The sequence below is a fragment of the Grammomys surdaster genome, unplaced genomic scaffold (assembly GCF_004785775.1).
Source record: "Grammomys surdaster isolate TR1022 unplaced genomic scaffold, NIH_TR_1.0 126178, whole genome shotgun sequence".
NCBI classification, from domain to species: domain Eukaryota; kingdom Metazoa; phylum Chordata; class Mammalia; order Rodentia; family Muridae; genus Grammomys; species Grammomys surdaster.
The window spans coordinates 3,973,804-3,996,919 of NW_021620984.1; positions in this window are offsets into that span (position 1 = coordinate 3,973,804).

The window sequence follows — 23,116 nt, forward strand, 5'->3', positions numbered from 1 at the left end:
TAGTAAAACAACAGAAGCGTGTTCTCCACTAGAGCTTATGATGTCTCTTGCAATTTTCATTGGTCAGGTTTATACTCTCAGGAATGGATTCTCTCCCATAGAACTGGCCTCAAATACAATCAGAAATCAATGGTTATCTGTTATGTCACCACTGCATCAGTGGATACATTGTCAGGCAGATCACTATTGTCGGATTCAGGATCCACCACTGTGGAAAAGTATTAATGGCTTTTCTCTCCCATCGGTGTGTCTAACATCTTTGGTAATAATGCAAAAGGTAACCAGCAGGGAGGAAGACTCCAGCTCAGTTGTATCTTTATTTCTCTATATCCTGGACCCAGAGTGTGCAGTGTCTTCAGAAATAGTATCTTACCATGTTTGTAAGAGACAGACAGGTAGCAAACAAAAGCACTGGCAGTAGCCTGTATTTTGGGGGAAGCATTTGGGGTCTCTATAACCACAACTCGTAGGGAAGCATCACAACCTCACCCTTGAATATTCATTTAACATACATTTCTTTTTAATTATAGTAAACTTTTAAAATTGCCTTAATATTAAAAATGAAGTATTTTTGAGTATTTAACTAATATAACAGAAATATCCAGATGTATAATTTTCCTTGTTTTTCCCATAACTGTAAAAAAATAATTTCCTTGTTTTTCCCATAACTGTAAAAAAAATAATTCTTCAGTCAACTGAAAATTTGATTAACATATGTGTTATTTTGAAAAAATTATAATTCAATGACAAAGATACTTGATTTTTCTGTACATATTTAAATACTTAGATATTCGGTAGAGTTGGCCATTTCTTTTAATTTCACAATTTAATTGCTACTGGAAGTGGTATAGGTTTAAATGCCATATTTAATAATTAAATGCTATTAATGAATTTATTAAGTAATCATGAATAACTTAAATATTGCACTAAAATAAATGTAATTGTTATTTATAGAATTATTGATTTTTTAGGTCAATATTAAATATTTTATTGAAGACCTGACATAAACATCACACAAAGAATAAAAGAATCTAAACTTTTAACTTCTTCCAGAGTTCTGTGTCACTAATTTTAAGTCAAATTTTGATATGCAAACACATTAGAATAAACTTAAGCAAAACATTGTTTTAGCTTAATACACTCTCCATAAAGGAATATGTCACAGCATAAACATGATTAATTAATTTTATGTATTGTGTTTGGCATGTTTAACATTAAATACTTTTGCCATCTTCAAACACTCATTTGATTTTACATTATAAACTTTATACTTTCTTGATATTAAATATTATATACCTATGTGAATTTACAGTTTTTTATAAAAGATATCAAAAACATAATTAGTAATAATCATAATGATCCAGATACAAGATGAATATTTGAGAATGATGGTGAAGCATTTTCAAGAAGCTAATATGTCATAAAAGTTAATTTTCTTTGGTTATTTTTTTTTTGAGATTATGTTCATGCAAATTGCTTTTACAATGGAAACTCAGTTTTACTTTCCTTTATCCTTTGGTTAGGATAATTGGATCTACTGCTATTGACATGATTTTGAATTTGAAATAGTATTAAAATTTTACTGCAATATCACTTGACATAAGGCATTACTTTCTATGAGACATGTATTTTATTAAATGTACTTATCATAGCTTTTCCTTGATCATTGAATAAAACTATAATGTACCTTAGTCATTATTGTATTTGGAGTTTTGTTTATTTAATTAGTTAACTGATATATAATGAGAGACTAGTATAAAGGAAAATCAGGGGCTGTAGAGATTGTTGAGTAGTTACAAGAGCTTACTGCTATTTCAGAGGAAACCAGGCATTCATAGCCTCCACAGGATGACTCAGATGGAATAGAATCCCAGGGGTACAACACCCTCTTCTGGCCTCATCAAGCTGTATACACATGGTGCACAAAAACCCATGTAGTCTCACTAAACACTCAGAAAACAAACAAACAAACAAACAAACAAAAAACAGATAAATAAATCTAACCAACAAATTAAAATCTGGAAAACTTGAATATTTCAAAATGTTATCTTCCTTCTTTCCTCTCCAAGCAACAGGATGCTTATAGTAATGTGGTACCCAGATGTAAGAGGAGAATAAACGTAATGCAGTTAGAAACTCATATAATATGGCATAAGGCAACTAGCTTTTCTTTCAAGTGATATAGATAACCCCTATATAAGTTCATACCATGGTTTTATGTTCTTACTGACTGCACACTAGTTGAAAATTTCTAGATCATAAATGTCTTATTAAATTGACACTTTGAATCTCCTGAGTTATCGCTTATGAGCTTGAACTATATGTGTGAGCCCCTCCCTGAAGTTTTGCCCTAGAGCCAGGCAAATGATGTGTAGGCAGCATGGCTGGAAGTATTAATCAACAATAGAAGGCAAAATAGAAGACGTAAATAAAACCAACATAGCCATGCAAATAATGGAAAATGTTCATTAGCAAAATGTGATTTCAACTATTGTGTTAAAATTACTCTCGTTATGATATTTCATGCTGTTAAATTACTTCTTATTGCAATTTTTATCTTACTTTACTCTTGCTGCCATAGGAATTCCATTCTATTTTACAACATTAGACTGTCCAGAAGGCTCTTATCATGTAAAGACATTTTGCTGGATGCCTTTTGAAACACAGCCTGCTTTACCATTTGGAAATTCACTGAGTAAATTTACTTAAAAGTCAGTTTTCAGAGATGAAGTCAAGGGACAGAAAAAGAATTCTAAATGAGTAATAACATTGTTATAGGATATTGTCTGGGCTTTAGAACCTAGCTTGACCTGCCTTGAAGAATTCCCATTGTGGAGGTTTGATCTCCTCCTAGCAGGAATCTCAGGCCCCTGGCTGTGCACTTGCATCCTCTATGAGGAGAGCTGCTGAGAGCCAAGTGAAGAGTACAATAACAACAAGGCTTTGCCTAGTAAAGAACTCAATCAAAGCCAGGGCGCTTTCCCCCAATATAGACAGGACAAAGTAGTGCATAGGACCCATACATTGCAAGATGCATGGAGAGCTCTTTGAATGGATGGGAGAAATAAATTTCTAATGATGTTAATGCTACAACCAGAAAATGAAGATAGCAAAAATAAAAATACATTCTTTAGAAAATATTAGTGAATATTTATGGGAACACAAACTAGTAATTTTAGCTATTTTTTACTTACATTGCAAAGAGCACAAAATTTAGGGACTCGTCTTTATCTCATTCGTACATTAGAAAATAAAATTTCTCACTTGCTGATGACAAGCTGATTAGTGGTACTAAAATATTTCTAATCACTAAAGCCAATTAAATGGAGCACACATACTTAACAATTATGTTGACATCCTTTTAACATAATATTTGAGTTATATAAATTACCTATAAAATCAATCCATAAAATAATAAGTTTTATGTTTAACAAGAGGTAACATTATTATGGTATAATATACCACATTATTCTAAAATATGTTAAGAATTTTACTTGTTATAATAATGACACAAAATAGGTAACAAACATTATCCTTTTAATATACCTGAAGTATTATTTGTAGCCCTGTTTTTCCTTTGGTCCTCAAACAGACAGATGTTATGTTGATACTATGTCCTCTGACTCATGCCTTGGTCCCTCCTTACTCAGGTGAAAAGGGGAGGCAATTCCTTCATTAAATTGTAAGGAACATCTGTTCTAATGCATGTCCCACTATTCAGTTTTCTTAGTGGGTATCTTTTCTTTAACCTATCCCTTGAAAAAACATCAGAACAAAATATTCCCGAATATCTTCTTCACCTCAGGCCAAATTTTAATGCAATTATGCAAGGTCCCATATTCTGAAAATCAGAAAAGTCATTTGTACTGGATACAATTTTAAAATTAATTTAGAAACCAAAAATTTATAAAAAGGAGTAGCCTCAAGAAAAGTCTTATACCAGTTACAAAACTACTGTAAAGAGGGTTATTTTATAAAATTGATTTAAATTCATACAAATGTCTAAGAAATGAGGACAACCATATTGCATATAATGGATATAGAAAAATATATGTAGCAATATGTAAAAGAGCTCTGCTGTGTGTCTTGATGCTTTCTGTTTGTTTGCTTGCTTTTTATAATGGATTTGGAAGTCTCTTTTCTGACCTGGAGACATTCCCAAAATGTATTGTAAAATGGAGTGAACAAAGCAAAGGATAGAAGCGTGTGCATGTAACATTCGTGTTTTAAATGATAAAGGTTTCATTAAATATATGATTCATATTATATTACATATATTACATAGCTATGTACAAAATGTTTCAATAAAAATATTGGAGAAATTGACAAATTTTATTTTTGAATAATGAGAGATATAAGTCAACAAGAGATTTTGTTTTTAACTACACATCCAGGCAAACAATCTTTTGCATTTTTAAACTTTATGTTTACTTTCTTTAAAGTTTACTTTATTTATTTTTTTAAACTTTACTCACATATAATATATTCTGATTATATTTCCCCCACAACACTTTCCATTTCCTTCCTACTTCCCCTTCTATCTGAATATACTCCTTTCCAGTCTGTCATTAGAAAACTAACACACTTCTAAAAAATTACAATAAGATATAATATAATAAGATAAACCAAAATATAACACATTGTAATTGGGTAAAATAAACAGAAGGAAAAGAGCATAAGAGAGGGCACAAGAAACAGAGTTATTTGTTTTTTTGATATCTAGATTTTAAGTTCTTTATATATTTTAGACATTAGACGATAAAGATTGTTCAGTTGGTAAAATTCATTTCTCATTCTGTAGGCTGAAAATTTGTCCAAAAATGTTCTCTCTCTTGCCATACAGAAGCTTCTGAGTTTTATGAGTCTCATTGATTGATAATAGAACTTAATACTTGGTCTAATGGGGTCTGTTAAGAAAGTCTTTTCCAGTCAATGAGTTCAAGACTATTCTTTACTTATTATCAGGTCAGTATACATAGCTTTATATTGAGAAACTTGTTCCATTTAGAGTTGAGTTTTATGCAAGTTGGTAAGGATGGATCTATTTGGATTCTTCTACATTCAGCCATTCATTTTGTCCGACACCATTTGTTGAAGATGCTGTCTTATGCCAGTGTGTCTTTCTGTCTTCTATATAAAACATTAGATGTCAGGAGGTGTGAAATTTATGTCTGGGTCCTCAATCTGATTATATTCATTAATATGTCCGTCTTTGTGTCAATACCATGCAGTTTTTATTAATATTAAGGACTGTGATTTCTCCAGCAGTCCATTCATTACTTTTTCAGAATTGTTTTAGATATTCTGTATTTTTGTTTTGTTTTAGTTGTGTGTGGGTGTGTGTGTGTGTGTCTGTGTGTGTGTGTGTGTGTGTTTCTATCTGAAGCTGAAAACTATCCTCTCAACATCTGTGAAGAATTATGTTGGAATTTGGATGAAATTGAACTGAATTTGTCAAAGCTTTTGGTAAAATGGCCATTTTTACTATATCAATACTTTAGATCTATAAGCATAATGATCTTCCAATTATTTTTTATGTTTTTCAATTTCTTTCTTCAATGTCACAAAATTTTTTATACAAGTTTTTTTTTTCTTGCTTGGTTAGAGTTACCCCACGGTATTTTTGGAGACTATTTTGAAAGGTGTTGTTTTCCTGATTTTTTTCACAGTCCATTTTTCATTTGTGTATAGGAGGACTGTGAGTTAATTCTCTTCCCAGCTACACCGCCTAATGTGTTAATCTGCTGTAAAAGTTTCCAGGTAGCACTTTTGGGTTATCCTTTGTAAACTATCATATCATCTTCAAATAAAAATACTCTGATTTCTTTCTTTCTAATTGTTTACTGTTCTAGCAAAAAACTCAAGTATTTAATTAATAGGCAAAGAAAGAAGGGGTAAACTTTCATTGTTGTGGTTATTCCTGATTTTAGCTCAATTGCTTTGAGTTTCTCTCCAAGATGATCTTGTCTATGAGGAAGCTGTAAATTCATTATTATGTTTAACTATGTCCTTTGTTTCCCTAATCTCTTCAGGACTTTTATCATGAAAGGGTGTTGGATATTGTCAAAGGAACTACAGCATAAAATGAAATGATCGAAAGGTTTTTGTTTTTCAATTTATTTATATACTGGATTACATTCACCTATTTTTAATATAAATATCTACTTTACAAAGATGACCAATCCCTGTTTCCCTACTTGATCATGATGGATGACATTTTTTATGTATTTTTAAATTTGTTCTGCATGTATTTTATTAAAACTGATTACTTCTGTGTTTAAAAATGCCAAAGTGAGTCGGGCAGTGGTGGCACACGACTTTAATCACAGCACTTCGGAGGCAGAGGCAGGCGGATTTCTGAGTTCAAGGCCAGCCTGGTCTACAGAGTGAGTTCCAGGACATCCAGGGCTACACAGAGAAACTCTGTCTTGGAAAAAAAACTAAAAAAAAAAAAAAGAAAGAAAGAAAGAAAGAGAGAGAGGGAGGGAGGGAGGGAGGGAGGGAAGGAGGGAGGGAGGGAGAAAGAAAGAAAAATTGGATTATAATTCTTTTTGGGTGGTTATTTAGCTTGAGTGTCAGGGTAACTGATAAGACATTCATAAATGTATTCTGTTTCTATTTTTTTTTAATACTTTGAGGAGAATTGACATTAACTCTTCTCTGAAAGTGGCAGAATGTCTCACTAAAGCCATTTGGCCACCAGCACTTTTCAGGTTGTACATATACTTGGCTTTTATTTCGCTAGAAGTTATAGGTTTGTTTACATTGCTCTTATGATTTTGCTATGACTTTGGTAAGTGGTATATATTCAGAAAAAAATGTCCTTTTCTTTTAGAGATTTCAATTTGGTGGAGTACAGTTATTTAAAGTACGTCTTTAAAAAGTATTGTTTTCACTGGTATCTATTGTTCTGTCCCCTTTTTCATTTCTGATGTTAATTTTGGTCTTCTTTCATTGCCTTTTAGTTAATTCAGATAAGGGTTTGATAAAAGTAATGATTTTCTCAAAGAAAGCAACTCTTTCTTTCATTGACTCTTTGTATTGGTTTTGTTTTTTTCTATATTATTGATTTTGTTTCTTAGTTTGATTATTTCTCTCTGTGTACTACTGTTGGGTGTGATTTTTCCCATTTTTTGTTTTAAAGCTATCAGGTTTATTGTTAAATTACTAATATGAGATGTCTAATTTTTGTCCTTGTTTTTTATGTAAGAACTTACTTAGTGCTATGAACCATCTTCCATTTTGTCTTATAAGTTAGGGTGTTTAGTGTATCCATTGTCATTTCATGCTAGAAGTCTTTATTTTTTCTTAATTTCTGTCTTTTCATGCATTAGAGAGTTGTTCGTTTTCCATGAGTTTGCATGTTTCTTTTGTCACATTTATCAAGATTTATTTCATTGAGGTCAGATAGGATGCAGGATGCTGCTTCAATTTTCTTGTACCTGTTGAAACTTTATTTTTGTCAGTATATGTGGTCAATTTTGAATAAAGTTCCATTAGGTAATGAGAAGAAAATATATTCTTTTATTGTTGGGTAAAATATTCTGTAAACATCTGTTAAGTACATTCGGTTTATAAACCAGTTAGCTTCTGCATTTCTCTGTATAGATTTTGTCTGGATGATCTGTCTATTTTGGAAAGTAATTCATTTAAGACTCCTTGTTTGAAGGTGATGTCATCTGTAGTACGACTTCTTTTACAGACTTGGGTGTCTGCATATTTGGTGCATAGATGTTTAAAAGTTCCGTGTGTTCCGAGTAAAGTTTTTTAAATGATTATGCAGTGCCCTTCTCTAGTCTTTATGATTCATTGTGGTCAGATATCTATTTAGTCAGCTATGAAAATGGCTACATACCATCTTGTCCGTTAGGTCCAGTTGTTTGAACTAACCGTTTCCATTCTTTTACTTGAAGTTATATCTATCCTTGATGTGATATGTGTTTCTGGATGCAGAAGAAAGAGGAATCTTGTTTTCATATGCATTATTTGTTAATTTGTGGCTTTTTATTTGGGACTTGAGACCATTAATGTTAGAGATATCAATGAAAAGCATTTGTTAATTTCTGGGATTTCATTGTGTTTTTGTTTTTGTTGTTGTTGTTGTTGGTGGTGGTGGTGGTGGTGGTGGTGGTGGTGGTTGTGGTGATAGTGTTGTTGTTGTGTGTGTTTGTATGTGTGTGTGTGTATTTCCTCTTATTTGGTTATCTAGGATAATTTATCCCTTTTCTTTCTGTGTGTGTGACCTTAACCTCTTTAGGTTGGACTTTTCCTTCTAGCCCTTTCTGTTGGACTGGATTTGTATATAGAGACTGCACAAATTAGGTTTTACCACGGATTGTCTCATATTCATCTATTGTGATGAAAAAGTTTGATGGATGTGGTAATATAGGCTGGGATCTGTGGTTTCTCTTAGTCTGTTGAACATCTTTCCATCTTTCCAGGCTTTTAGAAACTTCATTAAGAAGCCAAGTGTTATTCTAATAGCTCTGCCTTTATATGGTAAATAGTCATTTTCTATTCTGGTCTTTAATATTATATTTTGTGTTCTGTATGTTTAGTGTTTTGATTATACTCCAAGGATAATTTCTTTCCTTGATCAATCTATTTGGTATTCTGTATGTTTTTTTATCTACTTTTTTGGGTTAGGAAATTTTTCCATGATTTAGTTGAAAATATTTTCTGTGCCTTTGCCCTCTATTTTTATTTGTTTACTTCCTCCAAATTCTGCAGATATTGTCTGCTGGACCTGGGATTTGAGGACCTGAAAGAATAGGGCAGATCTCAGTCTATTTCTGTAGACATCTTATTTCAGCTTCAGTGTCCTTTTATACAGGATGTGATGAAAAAATTGATGGTCCAAGCAAAGTTGTCTCAGTTCAGATAATGGTCCAAATTATATGGTCAGAAAACCATGTAAATAAATGCCAATAAGCATAAATATTGACTGAGTAGCCCTTTCCCAGAACTTTCTCAGGACAGAGCAATTTAAATACTACTACCTGGTCCATACTATAAGTTATATCTGGGGAAACACAAAAGCAAAGCAGAAGGATATATCCAGATTCAGGGTACACTGACCAGATTGGATTATATGGCTATGTTCTGACATCCTACAAGAATAAACATATCTTATAGGTTGAATATAAGTATTGGTCAAAGAAGGCATCAAATCACATCCACGAACAATCCATGGAACAAAATATGCCTGAAGTTAAAACGTCCTGTAATTTATTTTTCCTGAAACCTCTCTCACAGTTCCCCAAAGCATTGATCACCATGGGTCATACTCTTGGCCACATGCCAACACTATTATTCTTGAATTTGATCTGTTCCTAGTATGTTAAATTTCCTGGATATTTTCTACAAGGAGTGTTTGGGATTTAACATTTTCTTTGAACAAACAATTCCCGTCTTCTACCATGTCTTTGATGCCTGAGATTCTTTCTTCCATCTTTGACATTCTGTTGGTGAAGTTTGCTCCTGAAGTTCTTGTTCAAATCCTTTCTTTTCTTTTTTTTTTACTTCCAGATTTCTTTCAGTTTGGGATTCTTTGCTTGATTCTATTTCCTTTTTCAGGTTTTGAACTGTTTTATTCATATACTTCCAGTGGTTATGTTTTCACGGATTACTTTAAGGGATTTGTTTATTTCCTCTTTAAGGACCTCTACCTTATTCCTAAAGGCTATTTTAAAGTCTGTGTCTTGTGCTTCACCTATGCTGGAATATTCAAAGCCTGCTATGGTAAATTGCTTAGCTGTACTGGAGACAAGTTTTTCTGTTATTCATTGTTTTTTACTTTGGTATTTAGGCATCTGAGATTGAAGATGCTAATACATGATCTTATCTTTGTCGTGTGAGTGTTTTGTTCCTTGATTTCTCTTATGTACTCTGGTCCTGAGAAGAGTGAGGCCCGTGTGTGGCCTGATACAAAATTCTTCTTGAATTCACATAGGTGTAGCCAACTAGGTTTACCAGGTAAAATGTGTTTCTAGGTATTGGGAGCTGACATATAGAAATAAAGATGTGCTAGGATCAGGGGGATAAGGGAGTCCACAGGAAGGAGGAACAGGGGGTGTTCCACCAGGATCAGCTTAATTCCTGGGACTAAAGGCAAAGAGTGAGGAGAATGTGCATCATGTCATCTGCTACAAAGCTAGATATGATATTGTACTTAGAGGGATGGATGAAGGAAGTGAAGATTTGCAGTTAGCCTACAGCTTCCCTGTTTGAAGTGGTCTATGGGGTCCTAGAGCATGTCTGCTCAGTTTGTGGGCTCGAGAAAAAAATCACCAAATGAGTGTGAGGAGTTAGGAGGGGTGCATCTGTGTGATCTGCTTCCAAGCAAGTTAAAGTGAGGCCGGAGCAGGTTCTCTGTGGGAGAACTGGGATGAGATTGGATTTTGGGGTTTGAGAAGCTAGGGAGAGGTGAAGATCTGCAGTTAGCCGTTCTGCCTCTCTGGGTTCCTAGGAAATTCCTGAGAGTTTTGAAGGCTGAGAGACAGCAATGAGTGGGATGAGGGGAATTTGGAGAGAAGATCTGTGTGATCCATGAAGATGAGGGCAGGAGAGGAAGGAGGGGATTCAACAGGTGGTTTGCTACAGAGTTGGGTATAAGAATGGAGAATTGGTTTTGGAGCTGGGCAGAGGCAATGATCTTCAGTTAGCCTAGCTGCTTCCCTGGAAGGAGTGGCCTCTGAATTTCCCAGACAGTCCCTGCTGGACTTGTTGGGTACAATATAGCACTAAATTGGGAGAGGGTGTAAGAAGGCAAGATCTGTGTGATCCCCTGGAAACGGGAGCAGGGCTGAGAGTGACCTCAGCATTTGATCTGCCTCAAAGCCATGGGTGAATCTGGGAGACTGGATATGGAGAACTGTAGGGATAGGTGAAAATTAACCTATCCATTTTTCTGGAATGATATATTTATATCAAAGCTATTCTAACATAGAAGGACTTAAGGCTACATAAAGGTAAAAAAATTGTCATAAACATCCATCCTGTATTATTTTACCACGTTTAAGTTGATAAGAATCAGCACCAAATATATTCACAGAGAACACTGCAATACTCCATTACTCGTGGACACTGATTTCACTTATAAGAAGTAAGGCTTCATGTTGAGATCACAGCTTAGAGAGAGAATCCTGGCCAGAACAACCATAGTTCAATTTTGCCTAGGACTACTGCAAGTGGAGGAAGAAAATAAAATGGGAGAAAACAGTCCACGACTTTAATGTATGTATTTCAGATTAAGCATACTTCAATCTACTGACAAGTTTGCCCAGTGTCTCCTGCAGTGTTCTCATTTCACTATTCATACATCTTCTTTTGGCTTATCAATAGAAAGTCTACAAGCATACGTGGTTTTCAAAAGATGATTTTTAAAAGGTCAGTATCTAAGAAAATTATGTCAGTAGAATAAGATGAAGAAAAGAGAAAACTGGCACAGAGGGTAAGAAAGATAATATGTATTTTTTGAAAATAATTGGAAATGGAAAAAGTTTTCTGTACTGGACAATCAGGACTCCCAGGAGGCAAACTCTAAACAGGGTTCTACACTATTATGCCATGTAATTGAGATAGGTATTAGACTCTTGGACCTTGTGCAACTTTGTATCTCCTTTCTCAACCACCTAAATAAGACTTTGTATGTTTCCTAATACAAGCTCTACATTTTTCATTACCTTTTTTGAATTGGTTTCTGATTTGTTCTTTTGGGAATTACACACAAGTTTGCTTCTTGATGGACAAGTCAACAAAATGTAGTTGAATCTAACATTGTGAAGGAAACGCTACAGTCAGAATGGTGGCTGCAAGCATAATAAACACACTGAACAGTTCTACACTATTAACATCTTGTAAAATGAAGAAATCAATGACTAATCATTCCATAGCAGAGGAGTATGATAAGTGCATCCAAAGAAAGATAGATGCTCAGGGAATAGAATGCATTAGGCAAAGATGAAGAACTATATGCACTGCTTTTTAAGAAATCTGTGCTTGAAAATATATAGAATTGCATGTTTCCTTAATGTAAGTAAAAGGCATTTTGTATTTACAATAATTTTGAAATTCTCTAAGGATAAAGAAAGTGAAGAAAATAAGCATGAGATTTCTCATAAATTGCATCTCTATCATCTATGTGATAATACCTTTTAAATACATTTCTGAGTATTGTCATAAATTCCCAAAGAAATAAAGATGAGTTAAATAACAGAAATCTGTACACAAATGTTTAGATTAATTTTTTTCTCTCATCCACGATTCTGAGGTACACAGATATGTTTAAGTGAACATGGATAAACAAAGTTATTCATCCTTAATGTGACCTACTATTCAAGTAATTAAAATAGAATAGAAATTAATGGTTGAAATGTCTGACACTCTCATTGAATTCATAGGAAATTCTACACAGTGTGAAAATAATCAATCCTAAAAGTTACATATTTTATGATTACACATATACAAGATTATTTTATGACAAAATTACTTAATAGAAAATATGCTAGTGGTTGTTAAAGTTAAGAATAGGTAGGGCATGAAATATATGACTATAAAGCTCAGGCAACAATAGGCTGAACAATAATATTCTCTGAACCAACATGAGCATTTTACCAGATGAAGGTTATGACAAGCTTAGTCTTTTGAGAGATGCAATTAAATATGTTCAAATGCGGTCATAGTATATCATGTTGGTGGACCCCAAACCCATATGTGTCCTTGTGAGAGTAGGAAGGGAAAAAAATATAAAGCAGATGCAAACATGTGATCTTTACAGCCTTAAACCCAACATCAATATGTAGGAAGCTGCAACGGACAAAGGAGTATTCCCTTCTAGAGCCTTTGGTTGGAGAACATCATGACTTGGTGTCCTTGATTTCAGATTTCTGGCCTCTGTAATAGAAAGAGATTGAATTTTCATATATCAAGTTGTGTTAAAGTGTTAGTTAAATTATAAATGAAATAATGAGTCTGAGAGCTTTTGCTAATGGAAATCCTCATTTGTCTATAACTTAGTGACTTTGCGTCACATCTCTTTAGCAAATAAACTTGGGAAAACCTGGACAAAAGAGAAGAGTAAATATCTCCATATCATTTTATATAACAGCCTAAGAATCTATAATAATCCTTAATAAACTTTATGATAAATAACAAAACAAGTGAGTTTCAACTTGACATCTTGGTAGAATTTGAAGAATATGAATTTTATACTGTCTTTGTCTAAATATTTTCTTCAAAATATCAACAATCATATTTGCAAGATTGTCTTGCATTATTAGCTGGAAGCATATATGCCTTAGCAAAACACTGTTATATCTGTATATTGAGACTATAAAGAGACTGTGAATGGTCAACTATATCTCATTATTTTGAGGCTATAGAGGATGCTGTACATTTGTAATTTAGCACTGTCTATAAGTAAGAAAATGTGTAACAGTTTATGAAACCAAAATGCTAAATGTAATAATAGTGAGAGTAGAAAATTAAATGTAGAGGAATGAGAGAAAGAAAAGTAGAATCTTGCATATAATATTTCAGAGTGTTGACAGTTGGTAGACCAATTTTCACTGCTATTTTTTCCATAAGATAAATATACAGGCATGTAAAGGTACTTAAACATGAATAAATTAGTCGATATTCTTATGTCAAAAAGCTAAACCTTAAAAACAATGAACTCAACAGAACATAAAAATTAGCTATAGTTTAAAATATTCCATTTAAAATACACTTTCAGCAGCAATTATTTCTATTCAAAATAGAAAAATTATTTGTTAATTTTAAATGCCAAAATACCAATGAGAGTTGCTGTTCACATTTCTCAGATGTTTGTCACTAAATAAAGTAATAATCTGTATAACTTTAATATGAGTTATTTTATATCAGCCTTAAGAATATGGGTAGATGAAAGGTATAATCAGCAACAGAAAATGTATGCTTAAAATTCTCTCGGAATGAAACCCATCCTCATTTTAACTTTAAATGCTTCATTTCAAACCATACAAAAAGAAAAGAAATTGTCCCATCCATTTTATTAAGATATGTAAAATAAAACTATAAAACATCTCATTCAATTTGCAAAATTTGACACTGCCTCAGAAGCAGAGTCAATGAATTCTATCTTTCAAAATGTAAAGTATTCTGTAGAAGGTTTGCTCCCAGCTCTACTCATTTTAAACACTTTGGAATCTCTCTCTCTCTCTCTCTCTCTCCCTCTCTCTCTCTCTCTCTCTTTCTCCTTGCCTCCCCCCTCTCTCTGTCTCTCTGCTCTCTGCATATTCAAATTAATATAACGCAGAGATTTGGATATACTGAAGAGAATTTCCACAACTAACCTCCAGTTATATAACATTTTCTATCTTTTGTTGGAAACTTCAGATACTACTTTACTAAAAGAATGTTTTCAGACTAAATTAAACACACACACACACACACACACACACACACACACACACATATATATATATATATATATTTCTGTGCATGTATATACATATTATATCATTTATATATGTACATATATGATACCAAAGGTGATTGACTATATTTATTATTATTATTATCACAAATGGATACACAACAATGATATTATTAAGGAAATCATAGAGAACATTGGTAGGCAGGACTTGAAAATCTAAGATTCCTGAATATCCAAGGAAACTAGAAAATCTTGTCAGTTCATTTACCAAATAGACTTTTTTTCCACTCTCACTACTGTGTAAGCAAAACACATCATTGTCTTAGTTTATTATTTGCTTCTATAAAATCATAGAAAAATATAAAATGACATAATATATAGTCATCATAAGTTTATGCAGCTCAGTGCTATGAAGGCTCAGAAATGTCACCTTGAGTGACTTTACCTGTGAGAACATTCTTGATGGGTCAAAACAGAGCAGTAAGCAAGACATGCTGATGGTGTGTGAGCGGGAACACAAAAGAGGGGCCAGAGAAGAGGGAGCCAGAGAATGGAGTCAGGAGAACAAACAGAATGGCAACAAGACAGACAGCATGAAAGATGGAGGTCATTGAGGGATGACAAGGAAGGAAAAACAATTAGGAAGCCTGAGAGAAGGAGCACAGGATACCATAAACTGGAGGCAAGTGAGAGGGGCACCCCACTTTTATAAAGAATTGACTTGTGCAATAATGACCTTAATCCATTCACAAGACATTCTCTTATTCCAGTCATCCTTCAAAAGTCAAAACTGCTGTTTTCAACCCTGTTGCTTATGGATTAAGTTTCTACCCCATGAACTCCACATTTATCTGCCAGTACTCTTCCAATTCAATATTACTGGAATGGCCAGGTGATTGAGATCTGGCCGTAAGATTATCAAAACAAATAAGTAATTTCATATCCATTACATCCACCACTTCCCATTTCTCACTCATTGACTGACTGTACAGGCCATCCAGAATGGGCTCCAATACCAGAAGAAAGGCCATTTTCTTGACTGACTATTAAGCAAAGAATTATTTCAGTATGAAGGAAATTAGGAAGCAGAGGAGATGGGGAGCTGGTTACATCACTGATTAGAGAAGTACTAAAGGACCGAGTTGATCAGATACCAAGTAAATTCAAGGAGGATGTGGCAGCTCCAGTATAATTCCAGCTGCAGATGGCAAAACTGGAGGATCCTCAAGGTAAATGTGCAGACAGCTTAGCCACATGGACCAGATCCAGGCTTGATTGAGAGTTCAAGTATAAGTGAATAAGACAGGAAAGACATAGAGGATGATTCCTGACATCAGTCTCTGAACTGCAGCACACACACACACACACACACACACATAAACACACACACACAAACAAACACACACACACCAATGGAGGAGGAGAAGGGGAGAAAAACAAATCAAACTGAATTATAATGAACTGCAGAGAGTTGTGGTGGATGATATCTGCAGCGATACTACCCAGACACTGAAACTACAGAACTCTGCTTACTTAAGTGATGCCAATATACAATTTTTCACAGTGTTTCATAATAAAAAGGTTTCACAGTGTTTCATAACAAAATAAGGCATGCATGACAAGATCAAACAACTAATAAAATACATTATAAGAAGTGTCTAATAATCTAAACAACAATATCAAACAATATAATCAAAAACAATTAAGCTCTATTAGAGTAAGTAAAGCATGCTAACTTTGTCTACACTTAGTATGGATTTCAGACATTCATATTCCAGAAGATGGTATCTGTGAAAAAGCGTGACCTTTTTACTGTGCAATTCTCAGAAAAAAATATTCATTCCTTGCTTTCTGGACACATAAGTGTTATGTACTTAGTAGCATTAATGAATATTATCTGAGTGTCTTTAATAATGACAGTTAGTTACATTTATATTTCAGTATAGTATTTTAGCCTTCGTTCAAGTTTTTCTGGTGAGCAACATCTATGTTGTTCTAAGAATGTTACAGTTATTGTTTTCCCATAACCCAATACCAGGTACTCTATGGAACTCTATTTATGCTTATGTATTTTTAAATATGAAAGTTCACAATATTGAGCCACTTAGAAGGACAAAATGACTAAGATAGCACATGCATGCATATTCACAACACATGCACATGAGTCCTGGCACACACACATATAAATGTAGTCTCTCCTTAGGTTAATCCTATTATTTAAGTTATTCTAGCCCTTACTGTCTTGGAACTCACTCTGGACTATGCTGACCTCGAACTCAGAAATACACGTTTCTGCCTCCAGTGTCCTGGGATTAAATGCATGTGCCACCACTGTCCAGCAATACATTATTATTAACATTTTATTTTACCTACATGAAATAATGTCTAGCGTTGCAATTTTCAGTATTTATCTATCAGGAAAGAATAATTTTAAAGAAACCCTCTCAAAACATAATAAAATAGTAATAACGGACAGCAATGTCTTCTAGTAATATTTCATAGTAGGCTTTCATGTTTCATGCTTCGAGCTATACCTGAATTCAGTTCTTGAAAAGTACATAATATGTTCTTAGTTTTGAATAAAGAGAAAGGTATTCTGGACACAGAAAAGACATGTTGAAAAGTCCAAAGAAACCATCATGATTTGAACCCCTGTCACAGTCTTCTAGATTTTTCTTTTCTATGTTTTGTTTTCTATGGAATGGATAATTCTGCTTTATAATCACTACCAATGTTAAATTGACTCATTTTTGTTTCTGTCATTTAATAAACTTGTTGGGAAAGCAAGTATGGGTTTTTTCATAGACATTTTAATTTGGCTCTCAAGCCCAAAATAAAATAGCTACTAATAGCCTGGAATTCCAGAAGCAGGAGATCTGAGATTCTCTCTTGGTCTCCACAGGCTCCCATACACTAGAAGCATACCATCACAAAATACATATATACACATAATTAAAAATAAATCCATAAATATAATGACAAGTAACGGATTTGTGTTACTTGTGACAGATGCTGCATGAGGAGTGAGCATCTAGAGATAAATAGAAAATAACCGATTCAGTTGGAGTCAACAAATGATTACAATCTGTTGAGAATGTAGCTTAAGTAGAAGAGAAGACACAGATGCCAGCAGAGAAGGGAGTCATTAATTTGAAATCTGGGGATACACAGAATATTTCATGGGGAAAACAGTATGAACAAAACCCACTGGATAATTGGAAATGCAGTTGAGCAACAAGTGAGGTGTGGTTTTGTCTAGAGTAGAACTGATTACTAAACACAGAAGCATAGTAATGCCATGTGCCACTTTAAGAAATCTGCACTGTTGGTGCATTCAAGAGTGCAAACAATGCAAGATTTAATCCAAACAGTAACTTGAAAAGAATTTCGGTGTCAGAAATCTGTTAGAGACACGAAGGTCTGATCAGATGGCGAATGTTCCTATATGGTTTAATTCCTTCCATTCATCTATTCTTTTGCTTTATTACAAAAGGCCTGATAGATTAAATAGTATTTGAGACACGTAAGTTAGATGTTACAAATGTGCGTGTGTGTAAGTGTGGGGTGTGTGTGTGTGTGTGTGTATGTTGTGTGTGTAAAGAGTGAAATCAAGACATTTCTGAGAGAGATGCAGTTCCTTGATAAAGATCTGTTACAAGAAATTGAAAAATTTGATTTCAAAGAACAAATTAAAAAAATAAATGTGATATTTACATGTAAACATAAGAGATTTCAAACAAAACACAAAGTTTATATCAACTATAATTTAATTGGAAAGCTAAATACTGCACAGCATCGGAACAAAGACATATGGGGAAAAGAAGAAAAGGGGCAGAAAAAGACAGAAAGACAGATACACACACACACACACACACACACACTCACTCACACACACACACACTCACACACACACACACAGAGAGAGAGAGAGAGAGAGAGAGAGAGAGAGAGAGAGAGAGAGAGAGAGAATGAAATATGGTGTTCTGAAAAATTCTTGCAGAAAACCTGGTATTTTGTGAAATAATTTTCAAAAAAACCAGGAGTTAAAAAACACTGTATCATGGTCTCAAATCAGATGACACACAGTTGGCAAATCAGAGCACATGGATGTCTGAATGGCAGAAACAATACTATGGATAAATAATGAGGGGAAAATAAAAAGAGTCATGTAAATTAATGGACTCAGAATATGTGATGGAATGAAAGTTCTGGACTGGATGCAGATTTGTCTTCTCTCAGTATTAGTTGTCTGTGTAAGAGTAATGTACTGATTGCTTTATTCGCTAATTTTGCCAGAATGAAAGTGAGCAGAGGAACAGAATTCGAAAGTATCATAAAGTCAAGATACTTATCAATGAAGAATTATGTAGAAAACAAAATGAGAGTTTAATCTTAGATGCAATTGAAGTCCAGAGAAAAGACAATAGAGAGGTCATCCAGGATGAGCAGTCCTCATTTTCTGAATAAAAAGCGGTAAGAAGAGCATGTGTGGAGGATGTGGTTGTGCTACAGTGAAAGATAAGTCTACTATGGCAAAGTCATTTTGATTCATCTCTAGGGCATTGCTTTCGAGATGTGAATGAAGTTCTTGTTATTATTTTTCTCTAGTAATTTCTCCAACATTACTTTCTTTAGCCAGTAACATGTATGCTCTGAATACAATATTTGGCTAAATTAGAAATTGGTTGACGATTTTTCAGAAAATGTCTCTGTGACAAATCATATCTAATGCTAAAAATAGAATATAATCATGTTGACATTTATAGTCTTATAAGGGAAACATTGACTAATTTTTATTTGGATTTGAGGAAGGAGTAATTTTACATTATGTATAATGAATGAATCCATCTAAAAGAAATGAATTTTCTTAATTGATACAAAAGAATACCTAGGGAATATTTTGTAAAATCCTTATTTTCAGACTAAGAAAGAATCACATTTATTATAAACCTAAGAAAGATATGATTGGATACTACAAAGTGAGACAGTTCTTCAGAACAAATTCCCCGTAAATTAATTAAACTTTCTTTTGGTATTCATTTTATAATCAAAATAAAACGATGAGAATAACAAAGCAAGGAAGTGTCATAATTTTGAATCAGCAGCTGGATGTTTTTAGATGCATCTCTCTATTCTATAACAGTTTGGTTTTTCAGAGGAAACATTTTAAAACTAAAATGCATTTTTTTCTTTGTTGTAGTGTGTTTTACAGTTTTCATATCTGGCAATGTAAAACCTGGAGTTCCCTTTAAGGTGAAGCAGAAACCTCAATGACACTAAACTTAAAGACTGAGAAAGTCTTACAACTAACTTTTGAAACCTCCATGTACTGAAAGATGTGATTTATATCACTGGATAAAATCTTGCCTAAAACTCAGTTCAGGAGAGAAGTGTATATTAGCACACTGTTGGTATTTACATGTGGGCTAGCCTGTCAATTTCTGAAAAGTTAATTTGAGACCTCTATTAATTACTTTTAATTTCTCAGGCACTGTCAGATTAACTTCTTGAAAATCTGTCCCTTGCTCAATATTGTACTCTTTTCAGTAAAATAGAGTTTGCGGTTCTTAAATATTCATGAGGCACAATAGTTTCACAACAAATCAAATTTAATTAAATGATGCATTCCCCCCACTTACAAAAGGTTTATTAAAGGTTTATTTGCTCATGCAAATTAAAGTGTTAGAGTCAAAATCCACATGAAACTTGGCACTAACAATTAAAAAAAATATATTGAAAGATGTCTTGCTTCACTGCAATACCTTGCTATGTTTAAACTACTCAGCTTGTCATTTGGAATCTTTAATGAAACCAGGGAGGAGGCTATTTATTTGCATAATAGGACATAATTTGCTGTGGTGAGGTTTTAATTATTTATGGGCTGTCTGAAATATTTAAAATGGCATCACTAAGGAGCATGAAGTGTTGGATAATGCCTTCATTTCAGGTTTCCTGCCGTTTCTTTTATGGGTCAAGCGATTTATTTCTAATTAGCATACCGGGCTAGTGGCTTTAAAAACATAAGGAAAACAAATTGGTTTCAGTCTGTTTGCAGCTTGAGTAGTTGGAGATGGCCAAGGGTCACTGACAGAGACTGAGAGGAGTTAAAAGTTGGAGCCAGAAGTCAACCAAGCACATAGAAATCACTGACTCGACAAAGCCATACATGCATTTGTGAACACTGTTGACTGCATGCACTATTTTCTCATTGAGAGAGAATGGGCAAAAGCTAATGGATTTTATGTTAATTGCCTCTTAAAATATTTCTTTAAATTTTCATAACTTACAGGAAATGATATATGAGAAACAGAGAACACTTCATTTCCTTGGATAGAAGATTTAATAATTATTCTGCGTTTAAGGAAAAAGCAAAATCTCAGGATAAAACATGTACACTTAAGTATAGACAATGCAATTTTACTCATAGTAAAGAAGAACCTATAATTAAAAAGAATCATGTTCGTTTTTAAAAAAAACATATGGAAATCTAGATATCTTATAAGAAATTCTAAATTATTGGAGTACACTAGATAGAGAATTTCTAAACCATGCTTGTTGTGGAGTGTTATAAAACATGATGAAAAGCCTGGGAAAGCATTGTATATAAGGTCTCCACTTCCGTAAGAAATAAGAAATGAAACTGCTGCTTATGTTCCATATCAAATATAACTTTCTCCAAGGCATTTTAAAAAGTGTAATGTTTAAAACAGTGCTGTATAGTACGGAGAAACATATCCAGGACTAGGGCTTATTGTTCCTCTGTGACTATCCTTATATCGCTAGCACAATGTGCATTCGCTAAAAGAGGAGGTGATGTTCTATTATCAAATGTTCTCTCATCTGTCATCCTCTGGCCTCCAAACATGGATAAGGAGATAGCTGCCAGATGTCAAGAAAGAACCTTTGGGCATTGCAGAGGATGTTCCCAGTGCCCGGTCAGGTAGTAGACAGATGTTCCATTCAAAGAGAGTTTCCTGATTATCATTCAAGGTGTTCAGGTGACGGTCAAGAGTACAAATAAATCTAAAGCTCAGGGAGAACTCTGCTAGTGGTATCTTCTTCAAGACATGAATTGCTTATCATGAATTATACTGTGGTTCCTGAAGGTGTAACCAGCAGGGGCAGAATCACTTAAATATCTACAGGATTCAGAATGGCAGACAAGAAATGCTGGAGTCATCATACATCCATGTGCGCGCACCCATGCTCACGCACATGCACACACATTTGTAATTTCGTTTAAGAGGAACTCAACAGTGAGTGATATGAAAGGAGTAGGTTATTCATGTTCTTCAGTATATATTAAATTTCAATCGAGTTTCTTTACCTACTGTTGATTTTTTAAGACGAATGAATCTGAATCAAGAGCAAGGCAAAATGTGGTGGAGAATCAGAAGACGCTTTCAAGAAAGTAGAATTACTACAGTAGTTTAAAACACATTTCTTATGTTGAACTGATGCCTTTTCCAGAATGACTCTTGTATAAACTTCTCTTTTTTGCTAAAATGTAATATAACAAATTGTATGCTTTGAAGTTTAAATGTATTATAAAACGTTTCATATAATTCCAGTTACTCAATTATTAAAACTGGAGCCTTCCTATTGGCAACTGGTAACAAAACCTACAATTGTCTCCATTGTTGTAAACACTACCATACTTAAAAAAAATTATCTCAAAGCAGTTTAAACATATTGCATTTTGTTGTTCTTGTTTTTGTTTGTTTGTTTGTTTGTTTGGCTTTTTGTTTGTTTTGTTTTGATACTGTGCAGCATACCAAACATCTTTTGCAGACTACACAAATGTTCTACTACTGTACTATGTATTTTCCTATAACTTCTGTTCATATATATATATATATATATATATATATATATACTGTAGCTATCTTCAGACACACCAGAAGAGGGTATTGGAGGGCAATGGATCCCATTACAGATGGTTGTGAGCCACCATGTGGTTGCTGGGAATTGAACTCAGGACCTCTGGAAGAGCAGTCAGTGCTCTTAACTACTGAGCCATCTCTCCAGCCCATAACTTCTGTTCTTAATGAAACTTGTAAGTTTGTCATCATGAACATCAAGTGAATGATACATTTGTTACAATTAAGGATAATTCATTGATATATCATTATCACCCTAATTCCAGTTTGTTTGAGGATTGGCCCTTGCTTTTGTAGTCTTCCTGGAGTTTAACGAATGTGTGAAATAGTTCCACAGTTTCTCATGTAGGGTTCCTATTGCTATGACAGAATAGCATAAGAGTAAACAACTTGAGGAAAAGCAGTTTGCTTCACCTTATGGCTCATATCATATTGTCCTGGAAACTCAGTGCAGGAACTTAGGAAACTGAGGATAGAAACTGATGCCAGAGGCCATGGAAGATTGCAGATTGCTGAATTATTCTCCCTGGCTTCTCAGTCTGATTTCTTACCGTACAGAGAAGGACCATTCCTGGGTGGCCCACCCACCATGTGCTGGGCTCTCCTACATCAATTGTCTATCAAGAAAATACAACAAAGGATTGTTCAGACGACACTCGTAATGATGCTTTTGTCAACTAAGATTACTGCTTCTTAGATGATTTAGCTTGTGTCAAGTTAACATAAAACTAGCCAGCATATCCATTAATGGAGTCTTTTCCCTAAGTATACTCTTTAGAATGTACTATCTTTTCATCTCTACACACCCTTTAACTCTTAT